A 7557-nucleotide genomic window follows, 5' to 3' on the forward strand; every position below is an offset into this window, starting at 1 on the left:
TCCTGCTGGTTCTGGGGCCAAAGGGGACCGTGCTGGTGGTGAGGGACCAGGTTAGAGCAGAGATGAGCCCAGGTGGTCCTCGGGCAGCCCTGCCACAGGCAGGAGAGGGGTTGATACTGTGGAGTTATTATTGATTGGTGATAACACAGCCCTTTATAAACAAACAGGGAGTTGTTAGGCTTGGAATAGCAAATGCACTGGAGTGACTGGGTCTCTGGTCAAACAGCTCCTTTGCTGGCTCTGTATTTGCCAGGAATTAACTCCTAGGGAGCCACGGGGTTCTTGCTTTCTGAGGCACCAGGAGCAGGGTGGCCCCAGCAGCTCCAGGAAAGTGAAGGAACCAGGACCAGGACATGCTGGCGGTGACCCAGTGGAGAGCAGCTCTGCAGGGAGGGGATTACAAACCCAGGAGGGACAGTGGGACCCTGGGGGCATTGGGAAGAGTGTGGCCAGCAGGGCAGGAGTGATCCTGCTCCTTGGTCCTAGTGAGGCACATCTGGAGCAGTGTCCAGTGTTCAGTTCTGGCTCCAATAAAGGAGAGTCTGGCAACTCCCGCAGCACGGCTGGCCCTAAAAGTGCTTCTTGCCTCAGGCCTTTGGTGGGAGGTAGCTTCAGCTAGTGAAGTCTGTTCTGGGCTCCATGGTTCAAGAAAGACAAGGAGCTACTGGAGAGGATCCAGCGGACGCCACAAAGATGATGAGGAGTCGGGAGCATCTCAGATGAGGAGAGAATGTGGGAGCTGAGCCTGGTTAGTCCAGAGAAGAGAAGGCTGAGAGAGCATCCCATCAATGCATATAAATATCTCCAAGGCGGGTGCAAAGAGGATGGTGCCACTGCTCAGTCATGCCCAGTGACAGGACGAGGAGTAATGGGCACAAACTGAAACACAAGACAAACACCTCAACATGAGGAAGAACTTTACGTTGAGGGTGGCTGAGCACTGGAACAGCTGCCCAGAGAGGTTGTGGAGTCTCCCTCTCTGGAGACATCGCAAACCCATCTCGGCGCGTTCCCGTGTCACCTGCTCCGGGCGACCCCGCTTTGGCTGGACTGGGTCATTTCTTGTGGCACAAGATCAGGAGGGAGGAGGTGGCTGCAGGGTGAGCAGCCTCGAGCTCTGCTAACACCGGCTGGCTCAACCTCGAGGGGAGGACCAAAACCTCCACAGAATCCCTTTTGCTCCTGTTGGTGAATGTGTGGTGAGAACGCACACAAAGCCTTCAGTTCATGGTCTGCTGGGGTGAGTTACAGCAGTGTCTGGGCTCTCTGTGCTGGGATGTTACAGATTTTTGCCTCTGTGATAAAAGTCACTTTTTTCCAAGTGTAGACACACTCCTGGAGGGGTTTAAAAGATGTGGAGATGTGGCACTTAGGGACATGGTTTAGTAGTGGGCTGGCAGTGTTAGACTATTGACCTTGCTGATTTTAAGGGTCTTTTCCAACCTAAATAATTCCATGATATCTTCACATTTCTGCCTCACCTTGACATTTCCAGCTATTTCACATGACTAAGGCAGGGGGAGATGCCAGCAGGGACAGAGCTGTCCCTCACAAGAGCATCAGGATAAGAGCAAAGGCCCAGGATAAAAGCAGACTGGGGCCGTGGGGATTCCAGGTTTGTGCATTTCAAACCACCCCACTGTAGATAGGGACGCCGGGGCACAGGTTTGGTGGTGAGACACGGGCTGGCTGCTGCTTCTCCTTCACCTCAGCCACAGCTTTCCTGTGCCCTACAGAACATCACCCCAGTGAAATTTCCATTTGCAAGTTCTTTCCTTTCCTTCCGCAAGAAAAGCATCATCCCTTCCTGTGGACACAGAGAGTGGAAATAAGTTTCTTCTTCAGCTTAATCATTCCCCGTACGGAACAAGCCCTGTCTGACCATCTGAATTGCCCAAGACAGTTTACATAATTCTCACTTTTATCACCAGCCCTGGCACTGGATCTGGGAGCTAGTCTGGGCTAGCATTCCTCTGATAACGCTCCCGAATTCCCAGCTCCAGAGTCACTGGTGGCAAGTGACTCAACCCAAGTTGTTGCACCTCAGGACATTGACTTGGAAGATAACGGGGCATGGGGGGAAATGAAATATTTCAGCAATTTCCACTTGAAGCTGGACACAAGGAGAAGATGCATGTGATGAGGAAACAAGCTGGAAACCTCGTGGTCACAAGGCAGGAAGGGAGACAGAAGAGTGTCTTTATACTTGAGTCATTTCTAGACTTCAACTGCTCACGGTGTCTTTCCCATCAAGGCCTTGCAACATCTTTTCTCGTCGTGTGAAAGGGTCTACAGGAAACAGGTGTGGGAAATACTGGAAAAACCCAAAAAAAACCGCAGCCCAAAAGCACTCAAACACAACAAAAAGGCACACACACACTAAAATCGCCACCAAATTATGCTCTAGGTTAATATCCAACTCTCAACTGTCATAAATCAGCAAAGCCAAGGACTCATCAGCAGGATACACCAGCTGATAACTGACCTTTATCTGCCTCTGTCTGTGATTAAATGAGTCTTCTGCAATTCTCATAAACAAAACAGGGCAAAAACTACTTACCCTGGCCTGTCATGGGCATGAACTCCTTTTTAATTTTTTTAAAATACTCATTAAAAACTGCACACTCATGGATTTTGAACACAGAGCGGGCAAAGGCTGTTTATGCAATATGCAAATTGTAGTGTGTGGAATACGTATTTATAAAGCCTGAAAAGCAGTGGAGAATTAGGATTTCTTGGCTGTATAATTATTTAGTTTGCTGTTATATATCACCTCACTTCAGAGGCCGTGCCTATATCCTCTGAACATTAAACCTAAACCCAAATTGCAACACCATCTATGCCCACAGGTAATCCTAATTTTGGAAGAGAATTCTTTGGAAAGCCATTTGCTCTAAAATGAGATGGATACAGATGTTGCACGGAGAAGAGTTGTTTGTAACCTCAGAAACAAATCCAACTGCACCTCCAGAACTTCAGTAAAAATGGAATTCTGTCTTTTCTCTTGCTGCTGGAGGCCGAGAGCAGCGGGATGCTCCCCCATCCCCAAGCCCCACAGGACTTTGTGGCAGTGGTGCCACAGTGTTTGCCAGGCAGAGCAGGGCTGTGCCCCAGCTGCCCTCCCCACCCAGGCTGTGTTGTAAGCAGGAAAGGGATGAACGAGTGACCAGCAGCAGTGACACAGAAACATCCCTTGGTGACATGGGCCAGGTGCTGCCCCGGGAGCTGGGGGGAAACAAAAGCTGACAACTTTCTGCTGATGGTTGACTGAGCTGGAGTGAGGTGCAAGACCTCTGCACCTGCAATTCAGCCCGAGATGTTAATAATCCACAGGGCCACTTAATCATTTTCTGTGGTTTTTAATCATGAACTCACCAGAGTAAAACAGTTACAGAGCTTTAAGACTCTCACAGCCACGAGGATGTTGAGCTTCCCCTTGTCAACAAACCAAACCTTTCTGCTCAATATTCAGATTCCAAGCTTCCAGCAGCCTGCCCAGGGGGCCAAGAAGACCAGTGGCATCCTGGCTTGTACCAGTGGCCAGCAGGACCAGGGCAGTGCCCATCCCCCTGTGCTGGGCACTGCTGGGGCCACACATCAAATCCTGGGATGTTTCGGGCCCCTCATGATTAGAAGGACATTGAGGGGCTGGAGTGTGTCCAGGGAAGGGAATGGAGCTGGGGAAGGGTCTGATGAGGAGCAGCAGAAGAGGTTGTCCCCAGGTGCCTCAGAGGTTCCTCTTTATTGCTGTGCAGGTGCTGAAGGTGCCACTGCCGTGCGTTTTGTTGATTTTGTGCCCCCTCCCCACCACATCACCCAGGCCCCTCACTCTGATCCCGTCCACCACCCCCTCAAGGCTCCTGGTCACTCTGCTCTCAGCACCTATGGTTTCCTGAGGAACGAGAGGAGCCTCATTCAAACTCACTCACCAGAAAACCTGTGCTTGGTGCAGAAATTCCATTTAAATCCTGCACGGGGGCTATTCAGTCACTGAGGGTGTAATTCCACATCTGTTGCCTCCGTGCAGGAGCTGTGTTGACAGAAGCTGTGCGGATTTAGTCATATCAATATGACTGCACTTGATTACATCCAAGTTGTGGACACATCCTCCTTCCGTGGGCTCAGGAGGCTGCAGCTCCCTGCAGGGAGTGGCACACAAAAACCCACAGGCACTGTTTCTTTTCCATGACTTTATCCAGTGTTTTCTGCGGAATTTCCAGGCAGCTACGGCCAAACCAAACAGATAAAACTGCAGATGAATGTTCGGTCCTTTAAATCTCATGAAAGGAAATTTCCAGGGTGGGGTGGGGGGGGAAGAAAACATTTGGGGTTTTAGCTGTGCTAAAAACTTGTTAGGGGGAAGATGTGAGGTTGAGAAGAGCAACCTTTCCAAATCCCACGTTGTGCAGGGAAGCCTCTGCCAGGGATTGTCGGGATACAACCCAAGTGAGGCAGGAAAAAGAGCACAGGAAGGGCTGAACACCCTTTCTTGTTTCTCCCACCTTCAGCACTCACCTGTTTGCTTCCAGGTTGGAGGAAAACAATGCTCTGGGCCACTGCCAGGACAGGACAGAGCACCCTGTAACAGCCTGGAATTCATTTTCCTGCTGGAGAGACGCGTGGGCAGGGCACGACAGGGTACGGTGCCACTGGGGAATTCCAGCGCGGCCTTGGCACAGCCACACTCAACAGATTTCTCCATTCAAGCCCAGCCAAAAGCACTGAAGAATGTTGCTGTCTGACCAGCAGCGAGTTTGTGATGCAGAAAACGCAGCCCTGGCGCGGTGCTTGGAGCAGGATCTCATCCAGGGTTATCAACCCATGGGATGTGGCAGCTCCCTGAAGGAAAAGCTGCAGCTTGCACCAGTCCCACTGGAGTTTCATTGGAAATAGCTGGGATGGAGATTTAATCTGTTCCAAAGTGCATCCCTGCTTACAAAACCAGGACATCTCCCACGTGCACCACAACTTGAAATGATCGTGAATGAAATGATGGTGAGGTTTAATTTTATTGCTGGTGTATTGAAGGGAAAATCCACTATCACAGGTGAGATGATCCTCATAACTCGCATGGGATGGTGCTGTTGATCCTGTGGGACAGGGGACACAGAAAGGCTCCAGTTCCGGCTCCAAATGTTCTGCACTGAGCTCACCCAGCAGTAAAACACAGCATGGAGAGAATCCCAGAATCCCAGAATCACCTCCAGGGATGGGGGGGAGCTGGCACAGAAATCTGCCAGGTAGGAAAGTGCTCAGTGGGTTGGTACCTGTGTAGGAATAGGGATTCTCCCGTTTAAAACAAGCAAACTTTTTCTTTAAGCAAAAATCCCAAAGGCAAATCTTTAGGGTTTTTTTGTTTCAGTCCTCTGGGGATTTTTTTCACTCAGGAAACAATTCAAAGGAATAGTTTCAGTTAAGGTTTCATTTCCAGTACCCAAAACAATACTATTTTTCATGGATAAACACAAGATTTCGAAGGATCCCACTACCTTTACAAGGAATTTGCTTTCATCAAAATACTTTTTTTCTGTCAAAACGTCCCTTTAGTGAAATCAAGTCAATCAATGAGATCTCTGGGCGGGATTGGGTTTGAGCTGAATTCCAGTTTGCTTTGAGGAAAGTTTGCCCTCCTGTGGGTAGCAGAGACAGCTGCAGCAAACTGCTCCTCTGAGAGAAAAGAGAAGAGAAAAATCAAACCTCTCTTTCTTTACCAACAACTTTTTAAAACGAATCTCCTTCCCCCAGACCCCGGTACTGCATGAGAGGAGTGAGATCTGGCTCATGAACAGGCTGGAAGAAACAAGGAAAAACTTACTGCCCGTGATCAGTTTAGCACAAGAGGTGGCAGACAGGTCCCTAATTAAAAATAACAGCGCTGTGGTGATTCCCTGGGATCCCAGCAGGGAACTGCCTGGCTCCCAGCGGCTGCAGGGCTCTCTCCGAGGTGTGCTGGGCATCACCGAGAATTTTCAAGTGTTCAAAAATACGTGGCTGTGGCACTTGGGGACAGGGTTGATGGTGGCCTTGGCAGTGCTGGGTTGCTGGTTGGATTTGATGATCTCAGAGGGCTTTGCCAGCCTTGATGGCTCTGTGATCGTGGGAATTTCAGGATGTTGTTGTCACCTGTGCTTTGGGTTTCACACAATAATCGGCGCTCTGGGAAGAACAGGAGCACGTCCAAATGTGTTTTACATTTCTTTTCCAGAGGAACAGGCGCTGCTCAGTGGGGAATTGTGCCCTAAAAATTGAAGTGGTAACAGAGCTGCAACAACACGTTGGAGATGATACTAAAGGGGAGAGGACTGAGGAATTTCATTCAGCTCTAGGTAAATTTGAGTGATAATTCAAAATCAGCATGCTGCAATTCAGTGTGGCTGAACCCAATGCACGGTGCTCAAGCAGGAGTAAGTGACCACAGGATAAAAAAAAATAGCTGTTTATTGCGTGGTTTTGGGGAAAGGCCTGGATTTTTCCAGCAGGAAAACCAAAGGATTGCTTCATTTGTAAAACAAGAGATTGAGGGAAGGAATGAGAGCAACCTTCAAACACATCAGGAGGTTTTAAGGCAAATCTATTCATCTGGCCTCAGTTTCCAGGAGTAAAGGTGGATGTTTATAGGTACTAGATGGCTTCTCAACAACAATTCCATCTCTGTTTTCTATTTTACTGTATGTTTCCCCTCACCTAAAAGCTGTTCTTTTTAAATAATCATGGCTTAAGCATCTACAAGCCATTAAAAACGCAAGTTATTTCTCTTTGGGGCTTCTCGTGTGTCTGTGGTGGTCAGACACACAACACCATGAATTCTTCAGTGTAATTCTCGGGATAATCTCTCAAAAGCAGGAACAGCAACCCCAAATCAGCAGATGGACCACATGCCAACCAGTGCCTCCCATTTATATTGCCTTGCTCAGTCACTTCCTTTTCCAGTAACTCCTTTCCCGAAGTGTTAGGTAAGAAAAGTAATAATCCTGTGGTGTTTGGAGTGAGCTGTGTTATTGGAGTCTCCATGGGTACAAATTCCACACGCTTCCTTGGCTGAGGCTGGGACATACTTTTCAGAAAACGTTGCAGAAAAAATACATCATAAAAGCTTTTTTTTATTGCATGTCAGGAAGGTGATCCTGGAAATCGTGAAATTCCTGATGGGGATTTTTCAGAGCAATTGGTGGTGATTCTGCTGAGTTTAACTGTGGGGGAAAACCCATAAAACCCCCACAAACAGAGATATTTCGTAAAGCTTTGTAAAAAATGCTGCTTTCCTTGGCAGCACCTGCATTCAAAAACTATGAGAGCGACCTAGAGCCTGGGTTGGGTTTCACTGACAAAATAAAACAGGACAGGATGTGGGCAGCAGAGGACCATCCAGCCTGGCCTTGGGCACTGCCAGGGATCCAGGGGCAGCCCCAGCTGCTCTGGGAATTCCATCCCAGGGCCTGCCCACCCTCCCAGGGAACAATTCCTTCCCAAGATCCCATCCCTCTGGCACTGGGAAGCCATTCCCTGGCTCCTGGCCCTCCATGCCTTGTCCCCAGTCCCTCTGCAGCTCTCCTGGAG

The sequence above is a fragment of the Corvus brachyrhynchos genome, unplaced genomic scaffold, assembly GCF_000691975.1.
Source record: "Corvus brachyrhynchos isolate BGI_N302 unplaced genomic scaffold, ASM69197v1 scaffold219, whole genome shotgun sequence".
NCBI lineage: Eukaryota > Metazoa > Chordata > Aves > Passeriformes > Corvidae > Corvus > Corvus brachyrhynchos.